A 23,900-nucleotide genomic window follows, 5' to 3' on the forward strand; every position below is an offset into this window, starting at 1 on the left:
CACAAAACGAAATATACCTCTGGGTGAAGGACGGTTTAGATGGGCTCCCTGGAGAAACCAGTGGACAACCCGGGATGCATCAGGAAGCGCCATGACAACTTGCGGAAAGCTTCACCCAGGCTCAAAGAGATGGCCGGATATTTTCAAGACCCAAGGCTTACCTGCACAGCCACAAGTCATTATGGGCTCTGGCTTGGTTGGACAACGTGGCGACTCTGGACAGCCGGTGCTAGTAGATGTAGAAGAACGGTAGGATTGGACGGGCACCGACAGAGGATCAGAGGGACCCGTTGAAACACCATGTTTTGATCATTTGGTCTTCAAACACCCTAAAGTGCCAGGACATACACAGAGGGGATCACATCTTGTGGGGAACGTGAGCAAAACTCTGCAGAGTACTCAAACCTAATCGATTAGCCGTGTCCATGGTCATGGACAACTTGAGGGAAAAGAACTGAAACTATCAGGAATTCTCAACTCCATTATATATATTTGATGTGGGTAATATAGATAACTTTGGTATGAGATCTGGTTGGTGGAACCATCTCATTAACAACCAACTATGTAGTAATATTTTGCTTTTAGCCCCTCTCTTGTTGTACGAGAAAACTTTGCTTTCTGCTAAAAACTTACAGCCCCACCTGCCATATATGCATATAATATAGATGATATTTTAATTCTCTCTTTTGTGACTTGTCGGCATATTCCATATGCTGACCTACACGGCTGCATCGTCTTATGGTGCAGATACTGTCTTCGACGAGTAAGAGTACGATTCAGGGTTATGGTCTGCACTCAACTTTGCCGTTGATGTTTATTGGGCCTCCACTCCCTTGACTGTTTCCGCTGAGATTTTGAGGTATATATCAGTTTTACGTTATTTCCATGTGATTGCACTTTGATATATACATTGATGTACTGTGTGTGACAGCATACTGATCCAGGGATGGCACAGATGCACAGAGGCTTGACTCGTTTTGAGTTGGGTCGCTACATTCATTGAGATTCATCAACATCATATAATAAGTTTGTTGAGCTTACCACTTTACCTCTATAGTACTAAGTTTGTACTAAGCGAATACAAGGTTTCGTTTTGGGACCCATAGGCCACACAGAACCTCGGATTAAATTTATCCAAGAGTAAAAGTTCTACAGATCAACCACCCAGCTGCTTTTATTACTGATTTGTTTCATTAAATTCCATCTTGCATTTCGATTAATTGTTGGTCTTTGCACCGGATAATAATGGAAAATAGAAAAGTATGAATCCAAGAAGCTAGCAAATGAGTTGGTGTTGGTTGCCCGCCCCGACACACGAATGGGGACCTTGGCACATCCCATTGGCTAAGTTATTCCAATCGATGTGTTGTCATCGACGTCCCCGAGAGTTCCTTCCCAATGGGAGGTGAGCTGAATATGCTGGGAATTACTCAAATACGCATCAGGCATTCTAAGTGGAAGATTGGACTTACAGCCAAGATTCATTGAGATTCATCACCATCATATATAAGTTTGCTACTCTTACCACTTTACCTCTATTAGCATATAACACTTTGACACTCTTACAGATTTACCTCCATTACCATGTACTACCTTGGTGTTATTATAGCTAGCACTAAGCTAGTACTACAATAATAAGATAGTATTAAGCCATGACCAATTTTGGTTTTGGAACCGACATGCCACATATCCTCCATTACCATAGAACACCTTGACACACTTACCAATTTTCCTCCGTTAGCATATAGTAACCTACCACTATTACGCCTAGCAATAAACTAGTCCTACAACAGTAGGCTAGCGCTACAACACTAAGCTAGCTAGTACTACAATAATACGATAGTACTAAGCCATGACCAATTTTGCTTTTGGAACCCACATGCCGCAAATCCCCCATTACCATAGAACACCTTGATACACTTACCAATTTACCTCCCTTAACATATAGTAACCTACCATTACTACAAGTAGCACTAAGCTAGTGCTATAGTACTAAGCTAGTGCTACAACACTAAGCTAGTGCTACATCACTAAGTTAGTACTAAGCAAATAACACGTTTGGTTCTAGGACCCAGATGCTACATAACATCCATTACCATATAACAGTTTTAGATCATACCAATTTACCTCCATCAGCATATAATACCTTGCCACTATTATAGCTACCACTAACGTAGTGCTAAAGTACTAAGTTAGTAGCATACGAGTACAAAGTTTGGTTTCCGGACCCACATGTGACATAACCTCCATTACCATATAAAATTTTGACGTTCTTACCGATTTACCTCCATTACCAAATAGTACCTCACCATTATTATAGCTAGAACTAAGGTAGTGCTGCATCACTAAGTTAGTACTAAGACAATACAAGGTTTTGGTTTGGGACCCATAGTCGACATATGACCTCAGATTGAATTTATCCAAGAGTAAACATTGTTTTGATCGACCTCCCAGATGCTTTCATTAGTGATTTGTTTCATACAATACTATCTTGCATTTCGATCAACGGTTGGTATTTGCACCGATCAATAACGGAAAACAGGAAAGTATGGATCCAAGGAGCTAGCAAACAAGGCCGGTGTTGGATGCCCGCCCCGACACACGAATGGGAACACTGGCACGTCCCATTGGCTAACCTATTCCAATCAATGTGTCCACGTCGGCATCCTCCAAGTGTCCTTTCCAATGGGAGGTGACCTTAATATGTTGGGAATTACTTAAATACGCAGCGGGCATTCTAAGTGGGATATTGGTGTTGCAGCCATGATTCATTGAGATTCATCAACATCATATAATAAGTTTGTTGCGCTTACAACTTTACCTTTATAGTACTAAGTTTGTACAAAGCCAATACAAGGTTTCGTTTTGGGACCCATAGGCCACACAAAACCTCGGATTAAATTTATCCAAGAGTAAAAGTTCTATAGATCAACCACCCAAATGCTTTTATTACTGATTTGTTTCATTATATTTCATCTTGCATTTCGATTAATTGTTGGTCTTTCCACTGGATAATAACGGAAAATAGAAAAGTATGAATCCAAGCAGCTAGCAAACAAGTTGGTGTTGGTTGCCCGCCCCGACACACGAATGGGGACCTTGGCACATCCCCTTGGCTAAGTTATTCCAATCGATGTGTTGTCATCGACCTCCTCGAGAGTTCCTTCCCAATGGGCGGTGAGCTGAATATGATGGGAATTACTCAAATACGCATCTGGCATTCTAAGTGGAAGATTGGGCTTACAGCCAAGATTCATTGAGATTCATCACCATCATATATAAGTTTGCTAGTCTTACCAGTTTACCTCTATTAGCATATAACACTTTGACGCTCTTATAGATTTACCTCCATTACCATGTACTACCTTGGTGTTATTATAGCTAGCACTAAGCTAGTACTACAATAATAAGATAGTACTAAGCCATTACCTATTTTGGTTTTGGAACCGACATGCCACATATCCTCCATTGCCATAGAACACCTAGATACACTTACCAATTTTCCTTCGTTAGCATATAGTAACCTACCACTATTACACCTAGCACTAAACTAGTGCTACAGTACTAAGCTAGTGCTACAACACTAAGCTAGCTAGTGCTACAATAATAAGATAGTACTAAGCCATGACCAATTTTGCATTTGGAACCCAGATGCCGCAAATCCCCCATTACCATAGAACACTTTGATACACTTACCAATTTACCTCCCTTAGCATATAGTAACCTACCACTACTACCAGTAGCACTAAGTTAGTGCTATAGTACTGAGCTAGTGCTACAACACTAAGCTAGTGCTACATCACTAAGTTAGTACTAAGCAAATAACACGTTTGGTTCTAGGACCAAGATGCAACATAACATCAATTACCATATAACAGTTTCAGATCATACCAATTTACCTCCATCAGCATACAATACCTTGCCACTATTATAGCTACCACTAACGTAGTGCTAAAGTACTAAGTTAGTAGTATACGAGTACAAAGTTTGGTTTCCGGACCCACATGTGACCTAACCTCGATTACCATATAAAATTTTGATGTTCTTACCGATTTACCTCCATTACCAAATAGTACCTCACCATTATTATAGCTAGCACTAAGGTAGTGCTACATCACTAAGTTAGTACTAAGACAATACAAGGTTTTGGTTTGGGACCCATAGTCCACATATGACCTCAGATTGAATTTATCCAAGAGTAAACGTTGTTCTGATTGACCTCCCAGATACTTTTATTATTGATTTGTTTCATTCAATTATATCTTGCATTTCGATCAACGGTTGGTATTTGCAACGATAAATAATCGAAAACAGAAAAGTATGGATCCAAGAAGCTAGCAAACAAGGCCGGTGTTGGATGCCCGCCCCGACACACGAATGGGAACACTTGCACGTCCCATTGGATAACCTATTCCAATCGATGTGTCCACGTCGACATCCTCCAAGGTTCCTTTCCAATGGGCGGTGACGTTAATATGTTGGGAATTACTTAAATACGCGGCGGACATTCTGAATGGAAGATTGGTGTTGCAGCCATGATTCATTGAGATTCATCAACATCATATAATAAGTTTGTTTTGCTTACCACTTTAGCTCTATAGTACTAAGTTTGTACTAAGCCAATACAAGGTTTCGTTTTGGGACCCATAGGCCATAGAAAACCTCGGATTAAATTTATCCAAGAGTATAAGTTCTATATATCAACCATCGAGATGCTTTTATTATTGATTTGCTTCATTAAATTCCATCTTTTATTTCGATTAATTGTTGGTCTTTGCACCTGATAATAATGGAAAATAGAAAAGTATGAATCCAAGCAGCTAGCAAACGAGTTGGTGTTGGTTGCCCGCCCCGACACACGAATGGCGACCTTGGCACATCCCATTGGATAATTTATTCCAATCGATGTGTTGTCATCGACCTCCTCGAGAGTTCCTTCCCAATGGGCGGTGAGCCGAATATGCTGGGAATTACTCAAATACGCATCTGGCATTCTAAGTGGAAGATTGGGCTTACAGCAAAGATTCATTGAGATTCATCACCATCATATATAAGTTTGCTACTCTTACCACTTTACCTCTATTAGCATATAACACTTTGACGCTCTTACAGATTTGCCTCCATTACCATGTACTACCTTGGTGTTATTATAGCCTCCATTACCATTATAAGTTTGCTACTCTTACCACTTTACCTCTATTACACCTAGCACTAAACTAGTGCTACAGTACTAAGCTAGCGCTACAACACTAAGCTAGCTAGTACTACAATAATACGATAGTACTAAGCCATGACCAATTTTGCTTTTGGAACCCACATGCCGCAAATCCCCCATTACCACAGAACACCTTGATACACTTACCAATTTACCTCCCTTAGCAAATAGTAACCTACCACTACTACAAGTAGCACTAAGCTAGTGCTACATCACTAAGTTAGTACTAAGCAAATAACACGTTTGGTTCTAGGACCCAGATGCTACATAACCTCCATTACCATATAACAGTTTCAGATCATATAAATTTACCTCCATCAGCATACAATACCTTGCCACTATTATAGCTACCACTAACGTAGTGCTAAAGTACTAAGTTAGTAGTATACGAGTACAAAGTTTGGGTTCCGGACCCACATGTGACATAACCTCCATTACCATATAAAATTTTGACGTTCTTACCGATTTACCTCCATTACCAAATAGTACCTCACCATTATTATAGCTAGCACTAAGGTAGTGCTACATCACTAAGTTACTACTAAGACAATACAAGGTTTTGGTTTGGGACCAATAGTCCACATATGACCTCAGATTGAATTTATCCAAGAGTAAACCTTGTCCTGATCGACCTCCCATATGCTTTTATTATTGATTTGTTTCATTCAATTCTATCTTGCATTTCGATCAATGGTTGGTCTTTGCACCGATCAATAACGGAAAACAGAAAAGTATGGATCCAAGCAGCTAGCAAACAAGGCCGGTGTTGGATGCCCGCCCCGACGCACGAATGGGAACACTAGCACGTCCCTTTGGTAACCTATTACAATCGATGTGTCCACGTCGGCATCCTCCAAGGTTCCTTTCCAATGGGCGGTGACCTTAATATGTTGGGAATTACTTAAATACGCAGCGGGCATTCTGAGTAGAAGATTGGTGTTGCAACCATGATTCATTGAGATTCATGAACATCATATAATAAGTTTGTTGTGCTTACCACTTTACCTCTATAGTACTAAGTTTGTACTAAGCCAATATAAGGTTTCGTTTTGGGACCCATAGGCCACCCAAATCCTCGGATTAAATTTATCCAAGAGTAAAAGTTCTATAGATTAACCACCCAGATGCTTTTATTACTGATTTGTTTATTAAATTCCATCTTGCATTTCGATTAATTGTTGGTCTTTGCACCGGATAATAACGGAAAATAGAAAAGTATGAATCCTAGCAGTTAGCAAACGAGTTGGTGTTGGTTGCCCGCCCTGACATACGAATGGGGACCTTGGCTCATCCCATTGGCTAAGTTATTCCAATCGAAGTGTTGTCATCGGCCTCCTCGAGAGTTCCTTCCCAATGGGCGGTGAGCTGAATATGCTGGAAATTACTCAAATATGCATCAGGCATTCTAAGTGGAAGATTAGGCTTAGAACAAAGATTCATTGAGATTCATCACCATCATATATAAGTTTGCTACTCTTACCACTTTACCTCTATTAGCATATAACACTTTGACGCTCTTACAGATTTGCCTCCGTTCCCATGTACTACCTTGGTGTTATTATAGCCTCCATTACCATTATAAGTTTGCTACTCTTACCACTTTACCTCTATTACACCTAGCACTAAACTAGTGCTACAGTACTAAGCTAGCGCTACAACACTAAGCTAGCTAGTACTACAATAATACGATAGTACTAAGCCATGACCAATTTTGCTTTTGGAACCCACATGCCGCAAATCCCCCATTACCACAGAACACCTTGATACACTTACCAATTTACCTCCCTTAGCAAATAGTAACCTACCACTACTACAAGTAGCACTAAGCTAGTGCTACATCACTAAGTTAGTACTAAGCAAATAACATGTTTGGTTCTAGGATCCAGATGCTACATAACCTCCATTACCATATAACAGTTTCAGATCATACAAATTTACCTCCATCGGCATACAATACCTTGCCACTATTATAGCTACCACTAACGTAGTGCTAAAGTACTAAGTTAGTAGTATACGAGTACAAAGTTTGGGTTCCGGACCCACATGTGACATAACCTCCATTACCATATAAAATTTTGACGTTCTTACCGATTTACCTCCATTACCAAATAGTACCTCACCATTATTATAGCTAGCACTAAGGTAGTGCTACATCACTAAGTTACTACTAAGACAATACAAGGTTTTGGTTTGGGACCAATAATCCACATATGACCTCAGATTGAATTTATCCAAGAGTAAACCTTGTTCTGATCGACCTCCCAGATGCTTTTATTATTGATTTGTTTCAGTCAATTCTATCTTCCATTTCGATCAACGGTTGGTCTTTGCACCGATCAATAACGGAAAACAGAAAAGTGTGGATCCAAGCAGCTAGCAAACAAGGCCGGTGTTGGATGCCCGCCCCGACGCACGAATGGGAACACTAGCATGTCCCGTTGGCTAACTTATTACAATCGATGTGTCCACGTCGGCATCCTCCAAGGTTCCTTTCCAATGGGCGGTGACCTTAATATGTTGGGAATTACTTAAATACGCAGCGGGCATTCTGAGTGGAAGATTGGTGTTGCACCCATGCTTCATTGAGATTCATAAACATCATATAATAAGTTTGTTGTGCTTACCACTTTACCTCTATAGTACTAAGTTTGTACTAAGCCAATATAAGGTTTCGTTTTGGGACCCATAGGCCACACAAATCCTCGGATTAAATTTATCCAAGAGTAAAAGTTCTATAGACCAACCACCCAGATGCTTTTATTACTGATTTGTTTCATTAAATTTCATCTTGCATTTCGATTAATTGTTGGTCTTTGCACCGGATAATAACGGAAAATAGAAAAGTATGAATCCGAGCAGGTAGCAAACGAGTTGGTGTTGGTTGCCCGCCCTGACACACGAATGGGGACCTTGGCTCATCCCATTGGCTAAGTTATTCCAATCGAAGTGTTGTCATCGACCTCCTCGAGAGTTCCTTCCCAATGGGCGGTGAGCTGAATATGCTGGAAATTACTCAAATACGCATCAGGCATTCTAAGTGGAAGATTGGGCTTACAGCAACGATTCATTGAGATTCATCACCATCATATATAAGTTTGCTACTCTTACCACTTTACCTCCATTAGCATATAACACTTTGACGCTCTTATAGATTTACCTCCATTACCATGTACTACCTTGGTGTTATTATAGCTAGCACTAAGCTAGTACTACAATAATAAGATAGTACTAAGCCATGACCAATTTTGGTTTTGGAAACGACATGCCACATATCCTCCATTACCATAGAACACCTTGATACACTTACCAATTTTCCTCCGTTAGCATATAATAACCTACCACTATTACAGCTAGCACTAAACTAGTGCTACAGTACTAAGCTAGTGCTACAACACTAAGCTAGCTAGTACTACAATAATACGATAGTACTAAGCCATGACCAATTTTGCTTTTGGAACCCACATGCCGCAAATCCCCCATTACCATAGAACACCTTGATACACTTACCAATTTACCTCCCTTAGCATATAGTAACCTACCACTACTACAAGTAGCACTAAGCTAGTGCTATAGTACTGAGCTAGTGCGACAACACTAAGCTAGTGCTACATCACCAAGTTAGTACTAAGCAAATAACACATTTGGTTCTAGGACCCAAATGCTACATAACATCCATTACCATATAATAGTTTAAGATCATACCAATTTACCTCCATCAGCATACAATACCTTCCCACTATTATAGCTACCACTAACGTAGTGCTAAAGTACTAAGTTAGTAGTATACGAGTACAAAGTTTGGTTTCCGGACCCACATGTGACATAACCTCCATTACCATACAAAATTTTGACGTTCTTACCGATTTACCTCCAGTACCAAATAGTACCTCACCATTATTATAGCTAGCACTAAGGTAGTGTACATAACTAAGTTAGTACTAAGACAATACAAGGTTTTGGTTTGGGACCCATAGTCCACATATGACCTCAGATTGAATTTATCCAAGAGCACACGTTGTTCTGATCGACCTCCCAGATGCTTTTATTATTGATTTGTTTCATTCAATTCTATATTGCATTTCGATCAACAGTTGTTCTTTGCACCGATCAATAATGGAAAACAAAAACTTATGGATCCAAGCAGCTAGCAAACAAGGCCGGTGTTGGATGCCCGCCCCGACACACGAATGGGAACAGTGGCACGTCCCATTGGCTAACCTATTCCAATCGATGTGTCCATGTCGGCATCCTCCAAGGTTCCTTTCCAATGGGCGATGACCTTAATATGTTGGGAGTTACTTAAATACCACTACAAGGAATATGCTAATACACGACGCTATTTTTTTGTCGCTACATCATCACGGTTTTTAATTTACGATGATTTCACGACGAAAAACCAAGAGTCGAAAACGGAGCGTCATAAATGAACATTAGCGACATTTTGATCAAAATCATCGTAACTTTTACGATGATTCCTGGATCGTCGTAACCTTTACGACGATCCTAAATCATCGTTGGCAATCAAACCCAGTCCTATGTGGCAAAATTACGACGAAATCAAAACATCATGGTCGAAATCAGCCCAACCCATTTCAATTGATCACATGGGCTGGTTTTATTTTTTGCGGCTTTTTCTTATTGGGCTTCTTTTTGGGCCTTAGCCTATTTACATCCACTTCTAGTATATTTTTTCAATTTTTTTATCATTATAATTTGGGCCCTGGCCTTTTAATGCCCAAATACATTTGGTCCAGTTTTAGTTTTGGCCTTTTTCTTTTTTGAATTCAGCAACTTTTTGTTCCAGAACTTGGTTTCATTTATATTTGTTGGGTATTTTCAACCCAATTATTTATCCAATAATAAATCCAATACTATTTCATATTCAAATCAAGAAAATTCCCAAGTCGAATTAAAAACATCCATCATATAACATCACATAATACATCTCTCAGGTTTACATAACACAATAACTAACTCATGAATACATTTCCATACACAGGAATATAGCAAGAACAGACAGAATTGCACAATAGAACAAGGACACATTGCTAACAGTGGAGTTCATTCCACTCTTCTATGAGACATAGGTTCAGAAATTTTTATGTTGTGTTGACTTGAATGTCCCAAGGAGGGATCATCGACATCTTCTCACCACTTTCCTATCAACAGAGAAAGAGACAAAAGAAAAAACATTAGACCCTAGTATTACACTAGAGCACAGATCAGTAACTTCAAATCACAAAATATATCCAATATACTAGATGTCAAAGTTGTATAAAAGCTGCTAGTTGTAAAAAAAACCATTATATGTATGAGTATGAACTTGTATTTAATTTTATAGATCCACCTACAATATATAGAAAAATATCATCCAGTTGAGCAAATATGCTAACTTGTATGAATAAGCATCACAGATAAACGAGAGTTGATTCCTTTATAGCTATTCAATATCAGGCATGAAGAGGACATTAGTTGAAATAATTTTCTACCAGTTCAAGATTCCAATAAAATAGGTGTCCAGAAAAGGTTTAAACGGATCTTTTAATTGTCGTTGAGTTGGATGAGTTGTCCACACTATATGGACACTACACAGTTTAATACAATAGCACATAAAACAGAGATACTACAGTGTTTACCATGTACAATATAACCGATTGTTACCTCACAGGAGGCAGATCAAATAAAGGCACAAACAATCATTCAATACCACAACTGATCAGATGGTAGCATCATACTCCTTGCCGATGCCAGGAAGCAGGTCAAGGAGTACTGGTGAATAACAGAAAAAGAAGACAGAAAAAGGAAAATTGAGTAAGCTACATGCAGAATCCAAGGAGACATTGATTTATAGAGAACCTCCAGTCACCAAAGAATGAGAGGAAGAAATAATAGCGACTTTACTTGCAGCGAAGAGAATGAGGTGACTCATGCTAACTTGGGATTCATACCTCATATATCTTCTTCGCCTCCATAAATAGCAAACTTATCCTGATAAGTGCAAGGGCCACAATTTTTCGAGCAGGAGAACTAGCCGATATCTGCCTCTGAATCAAACTGTAAAAAGTAATGAAATGTTACAAAATGGATCACAGATTTTTACAAAAAATAGTGATTTGATGGATAAAAATATGATAAACCAAATAAGCCAAAAATGATACAATGAAAGATAGATGTTGACAGCAAACAAAAGGCAAATATGTTGAGCCGCATTGAGGGCACTAGCGAACTGAAGAAATTCTACTATCAAATACCACTTCATGCAGAACGTGTCACAGTTTACATACAGAGCACAGTCACAGAAACTAACATGTGCAGAGTTTCATAGACCAGTGGTATAGAGATAATATAATGAGGTTGGTGGTGCTGCAAATCTGCCTATAAAAGAACATAAATATGTTACATGAGTAAGCAATTTCAGCATCTTGTACAACAGGCAGACAATAAAGATACAACAAGAAGAGTACTGCACGGCACACAGAAACCCATTTGAGTGCATCGTGATACCGCATTCGCATGAAAATTAGGAAGTCTAGAGTTCTACAGACTGCACATGTTAATACAATATCCATCATTAAGTTTGGAGCTTTCAGTAGGCTGCTAAATCTATGAAAGCATAACTCATGAGCACATGAATACTACTCCATCACAATAACTATTTAAGTACATCGCTAGGCCTCATGCCAAAACTGACTAAAATGAAGTATTTAATGATGGAAAGCACCAAAATCACACCTTCAGGTGCTTCACAGTAGTGTAAACTTGTTAAATTCCATGAGTGAAGATGAAGTACTCAGTAGAACGCTCATATGCATGCCAGGGTGGAAGCATGCTGAGGAACCTCTCACTAGATACTGCTGGAACAATCTCCCATCAGTTATTTATCTACAGAACATAAATAGCATAAAGATTAATGTGGATACAAGGAGGAATACATTAAAAAACTAAGCAATTCATTTCAAAAATATCAAGGCACTTCAGACTTGGGATACTTCTAGAAAATCCATAAAAAATGATCAGCACAAGTATGGATCTTTTTCGTCACGTCGGCCACGACACCATCCATTTGGATCAAATCACGATTGATGGGATCAATTATGATCTGTGAGAGCATAGTGGGCAGCTTCTGCATTTGCGTCGAAAGGATGCAGGCTCTTACGGCATCAAGCGTACCCACCCTCTCGAGGATGTTGAGCAGCAAAACGTTGGGCAGCTCCCTCAGCCCGTCCTCCCCGTTACTAGCTGCTGCCTTGGACTGTGTTTCCACCGTCTCAAGGCCTTTGAGAAGCACATCGTTCGACAACTCGCTTAGCTTGTCATTTCAGGAATATTTTTGGCCCACCTTTTGTTTCTCGTTGTAAGTTGTCTACTTAGTTCTTTTTTGAGAACGGATCGCCATGAAGCTCAATAGAGGTCGGTGTCGCCGCAACAGCCGTGATGTAAGTTGTTGCTGCTTCTTTTTTTGCTTTATTATTATTATTACCCACTCCGTTCAGAATTAGTGGATGCTGAAATGCGTTAGATACACGCATTTCAGCATCATTTAATTCTGCAGGGAGGGAACACAATTTATCGTTCTCTCAGCGATGACTAATCCGCCTCCCCTAAATGCAGTCGAAGAAAGCAGCTGATAAAAGGGAGGACAAGCTAAGCGAGTTGCTGAACGATGTGCTTCTCAAAGGCCTTGAGACGTTGGAAACATAGTCCAAGGCAGCAACTGGTAACGGGGAGGACAGGCTGAGCGAGCTGCCCAACGATTTGCTGCTTAACATCCTCGAGAGGGTGGGTACGCTTGATGCCGTAAGAGCCTGCATCCTTTCGAAGCAAATGCAGAAGCTGCCCACTATGCTCTCACAGATCATAATTGATCCCAGCAATCATGATTTGATCCAAATGAATGGTGTCATGGCCGACGTGACGAAAAATATACTACAGTGTAGTATATTAACACTGTGTTCTTAAAATTCACTATGACCTCTAGAAGATCTAATAGTAAAGTGACATTCCATGCACAGAAACCAGCCTCTTTCATCAGAAAAGTAAGTCAGAAAGGAAGAACAAGATGTTATCATAATACTAAGTTCTAAGATAAAGCTGAAGAGGGTAAGAGAAGAAAATATCACTTACCATATGCCCTCCATGGCACCACTGACAACATGCTGAGCTGCGACATCATATACTTGGCGGGTTGTAGTAGTAGGTGCAAAAACCCGATCCGTGTAACAATAGTACAATACAGTATTAGTCTCTACAGTTTAACTTGAAATTGGAGAGAATAGATAAAATGTCAGTCTCGGAAATGCGTCTACTTCTCCCAGATATTAATTTGCAATTGTTCCATGTAACGGAACAACCTACTTCACTGGAATAACTAGCTGTGTAGGAGACATTGAAATAGTTCCATTTGTTCATACAAATGAATGTGTAAACAAAACTACCTAGAAATTTATTTATCTAAACCAATAGTTTTAGCACCATAACCAGAAAACTTCAACAATCGATTCGTCTGCAAAGAAAAAACCTATAGTAAACTAGAGTTCTTCAAAGTTATGTGCCGTCCAACTGTCAATTCTCATGTAGTCACCTCTTATAGAGCCGATAGCCTGTATTAGTCCTGCCACCTAAGCATGCTGACACCTAAGCATGAGCTAATGAATACTTGTTCTGTACAATTCCCTACATAGATCAGCATATGGATTGTGAATTAGCACGGGAGTAGCAAGCCTAAACGGTGCACATTATCCAATCCCCGGTGCATCAGTACACAAAACTACCATGTTGAAGTATGTGCCCCTCGTGAATAGGTGCACTATTTTGAGAATACTAACATTATCCTACTGGTTTCATACTTAATTATAAGCAAAATAAACATCGAACTGTATTGAGGTCCCTGTTTCCAATGTACAGATAAACTGATGCAATATCAGAAGGTCATAATACGAAATTCGGAAGCATTTGCGGTGTATTCTGAGCTCTAGAAGCAAACTGAGTAGTGGCAGGGCGGCATGAGAAAATTCCAACCATCTATAATTAGAAGTATCCCCAAATCCCATCCAGTCAGTTCACCCCCTAGCTTAGGCTCGGACTGAACATTTCAGTGCGACACAGCAAATTCCCGACAAACTGATGACAGCCAGAGAGAAAACAGTGCCGCCAATGCCACAATCCGCAAGCAATCCAAGCGCCAACCAGCGGAGAAGGGAGTGAGACGTACCGTAAGCGTAACCGACGTTGGGGTTCTGCTTGCTCCGCACGACCGTGTCCCCGTCGGCGTACCACGCGACCTCCTCCCCCTGCCGAATTTCTCGTGGGCTTCACGCCACACGGAGGAGAGGAACAAAAAACCCAAAATCAACCCGCACTCCCCCAAATCCATCTTAAAGAGGAGCCGACCAAGGCGGAGCGAGAGCGGGAGCGCGCGGCGGAACCTGAGCGGGCGGAAGCGGACGGTGACGGTGACGTTCTCCTTGGTGGCTGCCTGGTCGTCTTCGTTGTTGTCCAGCAGCCCCGCGACGAGGAGGATCTCCTCGATGGAGACGACGGTGAGGCGCGCAGGTCGAGGATCGGACGCCGCCTCATCGTCGGGTCGAGGAGGCCCGCCGGCCGCACCATCCCCGTCGGCGGGGAGGAGGGCGCCTGACGGGATCTCGCGGGGACGGGGGTTCCCTTCTCGTCCATGCGACGCGGGCCTCAGATCTTGCACGACCGCCAGGGAGCGGAGGCCGGATCTCGTCGCCAGGGAAGCCATGGGCGGGCCGGAGAGCACCCAGAAGCCACAGTGGGAGGAGTCTGCAATGGATCTGCATCGAGTGGGGAAGAAGGAGGGTGCAGACCGGCTGCGAGGGGAGAGGGAGTCGCGGTGGGAGGCGACTGCTAGGGTTCGCGTGCACTGAGAGAGAGGGGATGCTGCGCGAGAGAGAGAGAGGGCTTGCTGTGCGCGCGAGAGAGGAGTGCTGGGATGGATGGATGGACAGATGTTTGCCATGTCATCAATCCATCCCACAACTGATTTCACCAATTAGAGTTAATCTTATATAATTTTATTTTTTGTTTCTTTTATACTCCCTCTATAAACTATTTAAAAAGTGTTTGCATCACTAGAATAGTGATCTAAATGCTCTTATATTATTTTAAGGAGGGAGTAGTTTTTATCCTCTTATTCAAGGTAAACATTTACTCCCTCCGTTCCTAAATATAAGTCTTTCTAGAGATTCTATTAAAGGACTACATACGGATGTATAAAGACATAATTTAGTGTGTAGATTCATTTATTTTTCTTCGTATGTAGTCACCTAATGAAATCTCTTCAAAGACTTATATTTAGGAATGGAGGGAGTAACATATTAACCTCATTTTTCATTTTTCGAGTGCCCAAAATAAGTTTTTTATGAAGGACCTACCATATATTTGTTGCGAAATTGGACCAAATCATTTTTCTAAAATACTAGGAAATATTTAACGTACAATTGACCAAATGGTTGGGTTTCCAAAGTTTTTATCCACCTCTCGTGGAAAGACAAAATTTCCTCGATTCAGCTGGAAGGAAGGGTTTTCACATATCTGAGGAATATATGATCCAAAGTATTTATGAGAATTTTTCGAGAATTTTTGGAATGCGAGAATAGTAGGTTGCTTCATAAACTAGACGAGCTTGACGCATGACATAGAATGAACCCACGAGTGACATGTCAACATAGTTAGAACATGTTACGACATTTTTATAATCGCCGTAAAAGTTATGACGATCTCATGTTATGCGGTTACGACGTTTTTGACTCACATCGTCATAATTTATATGTAGATTTGATCCCCTCAAACGGTTTACGACAATCTCGGATGAAATCGTCATAGATTTATGACGAATTCATCAACGACGTCTTAAAAATCATCATGTATGAGCATATTTCTTGTAGTGTACGCATCGCGCATTCTCAGTGGAAGATTGGTGTTGCAGCCATGATTCATTGAGATTCATCAACATCATATAATAAGTTTGTTGCGCTTACCACTTGACCTCTATAGTACTAAGTTTGTAATAAGCCAATACAAGGTTTCGTTTTCGGACCCATAGGCCACACAAAACCTCGGATTAAATTTATCCAAGAATAAAAGTTCTATAGATCAACCACCCATACTCTTTTATTACTGATTTGTTTCATTAAATTTCATCTTGCATTTCGAGTAATTGTTGGTCTTTGCACCGGATAATAACGGAAAATAGAAAAGTATGAATCCAAGCAGCTAGCAAACGAGTTGGTGTTGGTTGGCCGCCCCAACACACCAATGGGGACCTTGGCACATCCCATTGGCTAAGTTATTCCAATCGATGTGTTGTCATCAACCTCCTGGAGAGTCCTTCCCAATGGGCGGTGAGCTGAATGTTGGGGAACGTCGCATGGGAAAGAAAATTTTTCCTACGCGCACGAAGACCTATCATGGTGATGTCCATCTACGAGAGGGGATGTGTGATCTACGTACCCTTGTAGACCGTACAGCAGAAGCGTTAGTGAACGCGGTTGATGTAGTGGAACGTCCTCACGTCCCTCGATCCGCCCACGAACCGTCCCGCGATCAGTCCCACGATCTAGTGCCGAACGGACGGCACCTCCGCATTCAGCACACATACAACTCGACGATGATCTCGGCCTTCTTGATCCAGCAAGAGAGACGGAGAGGTAGATGAGTTCTTCGGTAGCGTGACGGCGCTCCGGAGGTTGGTGATGATCTCGTCTTAGCAGGGCTCCGCCCGAGCTCCGCAGAAACGCAATCTAGAGGTAAAACCATGGAGATATGTGGTCGGGCTGCCGTGGCAAAGTTGTGTCAAATCAGCCCTAAAACCTCCGTATATATAGGGGGAAGAGGGGGAGCCTTTCCTTGGGGTCCAAGGACCCCTAAGGGTTTCGGCCGAGCCAAAGGGGGCAGCCCTCCCCTTCCAAACCGAGTCCAACTAGGTTTGGAAGGAGGAGTCCTTCCCCCTTTTCCCACCTCCTCTTTTTTTTCTCTTTGATTTTTCTTCCTATGGCGCATAGGGCTCTTTTGGGCTGTCCCACCAGCCCACTAAGGGCTGGTGCGCCACACCCAATGCCTATGGGCTTCCCCGGGGTGGGTTGCCCCCCCGGTGAACTCCCGGAACCCATTCGTCATTCCCGGTACATTCCCGGTAACTCCGAAAACCTTCCGGTAATCAAATGAGGTCATCCTATATATCAATCTTCGTTTCCGGACGATTTCGGAAACCCTCGTGACGTCCGTGATCTCATCCGGGACTCCGAACAACATTCGGTAACCAACCATATAACTCAAATACGCGTAAAACAACGTCGAACCTTAAGTGTGCAGACCCGAGAGACTCCTCGGTCAATATCCAATAGCGGGACCTGGATGGCCATATTGGATCCTACATATTTTACGAAGATCTTATCGTTTGAACCTCAGTGCCAAGGATTCATATAATCCCGTATGTCATTCCCTTTGTCCTTCGGTATGTTACTTGCCCGAGATTCGATCGTCAGTATCCGTATACCTATTTCAATCTCGTTTACCGACAAGTCTCTTTACTCGTTCTGTAATACAAGATCCCGCAACTTACATTAAGTCACATTGCTTGCAAGGCTTGTGTGTGATGTTGTATTACCGAGTGGGCCCCGAGATACCTCTCCATCACACGGAGTGACAAATCCCAGTCTCGATCCATACTAACTCAACGAACACCTTCGGAGATACCTGTAGAGCATCTTTATAGTCACCCAGTTACGTTGCGACGTTTGATACACACAAAGTATTCCTCCGGTGTTAGTGAGTTATATGATCTCATGGTCATAGGAACAAATACTTGACACGCAGAAAACAGTAGCAACAAAATGACACGATCAACATGGTACGTCTATTAGTTTGGGTCTAGTCCATCACGTGATTCTCCTAATGACGTGATCCAGTTATCAAGCAACAACACCTTGTTCATAATCAGAAGACACTGACTATCTTTGATCAACTGGCTAGCCAACTACAGGCTTGCTAGGGACAGTGTTTTGTCTATGTATCCACACATGTAAATGAGTCTTCATTCAATATAATTATAGCATGGATAATAAACGATTATCTTGATACAGGAATTATAATAATAACTATATTTATCATTGCCTCTAGGGCATAATTCCAACAGTCTCCCACTTGCACTAGAGTCAATAATCTAGCCCTCACATCATCATGCGAATTACATTGTAATAAATCTAACACGCATACAGTTCTGGTGTTGATCATGCTTTGCCCGTGGAAGAGGTTTAGTCAGCGGGTCTGCAACATTCAGATCCGTGTGCACTTTGCATATATTTTCGTCCTCCCCTTCGACGTAGTCGCGGATGAGGTTGAAGCGTCGTTTGATGTGTCTGGACTTCTTGTGAAACTGTGGTTCCTTTGCTGAGGCAATGGCACCTGTGTTTTCACAGAACAAGGTTATTGGATTCGGTGCGCTTGGCACCACTCCAAGATCCGTCATGAACTGCTTCATCCAGACACCCTCCTTAGCCACCTCCGAGGCAGCCATGTACTCCGCTTCACATGTAGAATCTACTACGACGCTTTGCTTGGAACTGCACTAGCTTACCGCACCCCTATTAAGAATAAATACGTATCCGGTTTGCGAATTAGAGTCGTCCGGATCTGTGTCAAAGCTTGCATCGACGTAATCTTTTACGGCGAGCTCTTCGTCACCTCCATACACGAGAAACATCTCCTTAGTCCTTTTCAGGTACTTCAGGATATTCTTGACCGCCGTCCAGTGATCCACTCCTGGATTACTCTGGAACCTACCTGCCATACTTATGGCCAGGCTAACGTCCGGTCTAGTGCACAGCATTGCATACATGATAGAACCTATGGCTGAAGCATAGGGGACGGAGCGCATATGCTCTCTATCCTCATCAGTTGCTGGGCACTGAGTCTTACTCAATCTCGTACCTTGTAAAACTGGCAAGAACCCTTTCTTGGACTGTTCCATTTTGAACCTCTTCAAAACTTGATCAAGGTATGTGCTTTGTGAAAGTCCTATCAGGCGTTTTGATTTATCCCTGTAGATCTAAATGCCTAGAATGTAAGCAGCTTCTCCTAGGTCCTTCATAGAGAAACTTTTATTCAAGTAATCCTTTGTGCTCTCCAAAAACTCTACGTTGTTTCCAATTAGCAATATGTCATCCACATATAATATTAGAAATGCTACAAAGCTCCCACTCACTTTCTTGTAAATACAAGATTCTCCAACCACTTGTATAAACCCAAATGCTTTGATCACCTCATCAAAGCGTTGGTTCCAACTCCGAGATGCTTGCACCAGTCCATAAATGGATCGCTGGAGCTTGCACACCTTGTTAGCATTCTTAGGATTGACAAAACCTTCGGGTTGCATCATATACAACTCTTCCTTAAGGAAACCGTTAAGGAACGCCGTTTTGACATCCATCTGCCAGATTTCATAATCGAAAAATGCAGCTATTGCTAACATGACTCTGACGGACTTAAGCATCGCTACGGGTGAGAATGTCTCATCGTAGTCAGCTCCTTGAACTTGTGAAAAACCCTTTGCCACAAGTCGAGCTTTATAAACGGTCACATTGCCGTCAGCGTCTGTCTTCCTCTTAAATATCCATTTGTTCTGAATAGCCTTGCGGCCCTCAGGCAGTACTTCCAAAGTCCACACTTTGTTCTCATACATGGATTCTATCTCGGACTTCATGGCTTCTAGCCATTTGTTGGAATCTGGGCCCACCATTGCTTCTTCATAATTTGCAGGTTCATTGTTGTCCAACAACATGATTGATAAGACGGGATTACCGTACCACTCTAGACCAGCACGTGGTCTCGTTGACCTGCGTGGTTCGACAGAAACTTGAACCGGAGTTTCATGATCATCATCATTAACTCCCTCCTCAACCGGCGTCGCAACGACAGAGGTTTCCCCTTGCCCTGCGCCACCATCCAGAGGGATGAGAGGTTCGACAATCTCATCAAGTTCTATCTTCCTCTCACTTAATTATCTCGAGAGAAACTCCTTCTCGAGAAAAGCTCCGTTTTTAGCAACAAACACTTTGCCCTCGGATTTGAGATAGAAGGTGTACCCAACTGTCTCTTTTAGGTAACCTATGAAGATGCACTTTTCCGCTTTGGGTTCCAGCTTTTCAGGCTGAAGCTTTTTGACATAAGCATCACATCCCCAAACTTCAGGAAACGACAACTTTGGCCTTTTGCCATACCACAGTTCGTATGGTGTCGTCTCAACGGATTTTGATGGTGCCCTATTTAAAGTGAATGCAGCTGTTTCTAATGCATAACCCCAAAACGATAACGGCAAATCGGTAAGAGACATCATAGATCGCACCATCTCTAATAAAGTATGATTACGACGTTCGGACACACCATTACGCTGTGGTGTTCTAGGCGGTGTCAACTGTGAAACAATTCCACATTGTCTTAAGTGAGCACCAAACTCGAAACTCAGATATTCACCCCCACGATCAGACCGTAGGAACTTGATCATCTTGTTACGATGATTTTCAACTTCACTCTGAAATTGCTTGAACTTTTCAAATGTTTCAGACTTGTGCTTCATTAAGTAGACAGAACCATATCTACTCAAATCGTCAGTGAAGGTGAGAAAATAACAATATCCGTCGCGTGCCTCTACGCTCATCGGACCACACACATCGGTATGTATGATTTCCAAGAAGTCACTTGCACGCTCCATTGTTCCGGAGAACGGAGTTTTAGTCATCTTGCCCATGAGGCATGGTTCGCACGTGTCAAGTGAATCAAAGTCAAGTGACTCCAAAAGTCCATCGGCATGGAGTTTCTTCATGCGCTTTACACCGATATGACCTAAGCGGCAGTGCTACAAAAATATGGTGCTATCATTGTTAACTCTAACTCTTTTGGTCTCAATGTTATGTATGTGTGTATCACTATCAAGATTCAATATGAACAATCCACTGACATTGGGTGCATGACCATAAAAGATGTTACTCATAGAAATAGAACAACCATTATTCTCTGACTTAAAAGAGTAACCGTCTCGCAATAAACAAGATCCAGATATAATGTTCATGCTCAACGCAGGCACGAAATAACAATGATTCAAGTTCATAACTAATCCTGATGGTAACTGAAGTGAAACTGTGCCGATGGCGATTGCATCAACCTTGGATCCATTTCCTACGCGCACCGTCACTTCATCTTTCGCCACCCTTCGTCTATTCCGCAGTTCCTGTTTCGAGTTGCAAATATGAGCAACATAACCGGTATCGAATACCCAGGCACTACTACGAGAGCCGGTTAAGTACACATCAATAACATGTATATCAAATATACCTGATTTTTCTTTGGCCGCCTTCTTATCAGCCAGATACTTGGGGCAATTGTGCTTCCAGTGACCCATACCCTTGCAATAGTAACACTCTGTTTCAGGCTTAGGTCCAGCTTTGGGTTTCTTCGTCGGATTGGCAACAGGCTTGCCGCTCTTCTTTGAATTACCCTTCTTGCCTTTGCCGTTTCTCTTGAAACTAGTGGTCTTATTCACCATCAACACTTGATGCTCTTTACGGAGTTCAGACTCTGCGACTTTCAGCATCACAAACAACTTGCGGGGAGACATGTTCATCCCTTGCATGTTGTAGTTCAACACAAATCCTTTATAGCTTGGCGGCAGTGATTGAAGGATTCTGTCAGTGATAGCCTCTTGCGGGAGTTCAATCCCCAGCTCAGCTAGACGGTTTGAGTACCCAGACATTTTGAGCACATGTTCACTGACAGACGAGTTCTCCTCCATCTTGCAAGCATAGAATTTATCGGAGGTCTCATACCTCTCGATCCGGGCTTTCTTCTGAAAGATAAACTTCAACTCCTGGAACATCTCAAATGCTCCATGACGCTCAAAGCGACGTTGAAGTCCCGGTTCTAAGCCATACAAGACTGCACATTGAACTACTGAGTAGTCCTCCTTACGTGCTAACCAAGCGTTCTTAACATCCTGATCAGCCGTAGCGGGTGGTTCATCTCCTAGCGCAGCATTAAGGACATAATCCTTCTTCCTAGCTTGTAAGATTAGCTTAAGATTACGAGCCCAGTCTACAAAGTTGCTTCCATCATCTTTCAACTTAGCTTTCTCTAGGAACGTACTAAAATTCAGGGTGACTGTCGCGTGAGGCATGATCTACAACACAAATATATTCAAAGTGGACTTATACTATGTTCAAGATAATTAGAGTTTAACTTAATCAAATTACTCGCTAAACTCCCACTCAAAAAGTACATCTCTCTAGTCATTTGAGTGGTTCATGGTCCACTTACACTAGCTCAAGTCCGATCAACACGTGAGTTGAGCATAGTTTCAGTGGTAAGCATCCCCATGCTAATCATATCATCTATATGATTCATGATCGACCTTTCGATCTCATGTGTTCCGAGGCCATGTCTGCACATGCTAGGCTCGTCAAGCTTAACTCGAGTGTTCCGCGTGCGCAACTTTTTTGCACCCGTTGTATGTGAACGTTGAGTCTATCACACCCGATCATCACGTGGTGTCTCGAAACGACGAACTGTAGCAACGGTGCACAGTCGGGGAGAACACAATTTCGTCTTTAAATTTTAGTGAGAGATCACCTCATAATGCTACCGTCGTTCTAAGCAAAATAAGGTGCATAAAAGGATTAACATCACATGCAATTCATAAGTGACATGATATGGCCATCATCACGTGCTCCTTGATCTCCATCACCAAAGCACCGGCACGATCTTCTTGTCACCGGCGCCACACCATGATCTCCATCAACGTGTCGCCATCGGGGTTGTCGTGCTACACATGCTATTACTACTAAAGCTACATCCTAGCAAAATAGTAAATGCATCTGCAAGCACAAACATTAGTATAAAGACAACCCTATGGCTCCTGCCGGTTGCCGTACCATCGACGTGCAAGTCGATATTATCTATTACAACATGATCATCTCATACATCCAATATATTACATCACATCGTTGGCCATCTCACATCACAAGCATACCCTGCAAAAACAAGTTAGACGTCCTCTAATTTTGTTGTTGCATGTTTTACGTGGTGACCATGGGTATCTAGTAGGATCGCATCTTACTTACGCAAACACCACAACGGAGATATATGAGTTGCTATTTAAACACATCCAAGGACCTCCTCGGTCAAATCTGATTCAATTAAAGTTGGAGAAACTGACACCCGCGAGTCATCTTTGAGCAACGGAGTTACTCGTAGAGATGATACCAGTCTCTCGTAAGCGTACGAGTAATGTCGGTCCGAGTCGCTTCGATCCAACAATACCGCGGAATCAAGAAAAGACTAAGGAGGGCAGAAAAACGCACATCACCGCCCACAAAAACTTTTGTGTTCTACTCGAGAAGACATCTACGCATGAACCTAGCTCATGATGCCACTGTTGGGGAACGTCGCATGGGAAACAAAAATTTTCCTACGCGCACGAAGACCTATCATGGTGATGTACATCTACGAGAGGGGATGTGTGATCTACGTACCCTTGTAGACCGTACAACAGAAGCGTTAGTGAACGCGGTTGATGTAGTGGAACGTCCTCACGTCCCTCGATCCGCCCCGCGAACCGTCCCGCGATTAGTCCCACGATCTAGTGCCGAACGGACGGCACCTCCGCGTTCAA

General features: G+C 42.1%; 1 pseudogene; it reads right to left on the reverse strand.

Moving 5' to 3' along the window:
* Nucleotides 1-10,931: 10,931 nt before the first annotated feature.
* On the reverse strand, nucleotides 10,932-15,018 carry LOC123448158 (annotated as a pseudogene).
* Between the last annotated feature and the right edge of the window lie 8,882 nt (nucleotides 15,019-23,900).

Source organism: Hordeum vulgare, chromosome 4H, assembly GCF_904849725.1.
Source record: "Hordeum vulgare subsp. vulgare chromosome 4H, MorexV3_pseudomolecules_assembly, whole genome shotgun sequence".
Taxonomy (NCBI): domain Eukaryota; kingdom Viridiplantae; phylum Streptophyta; class Magnoliopsida; order Poales; family Poaceae; genus Hordeum; species Hordeum vulgare.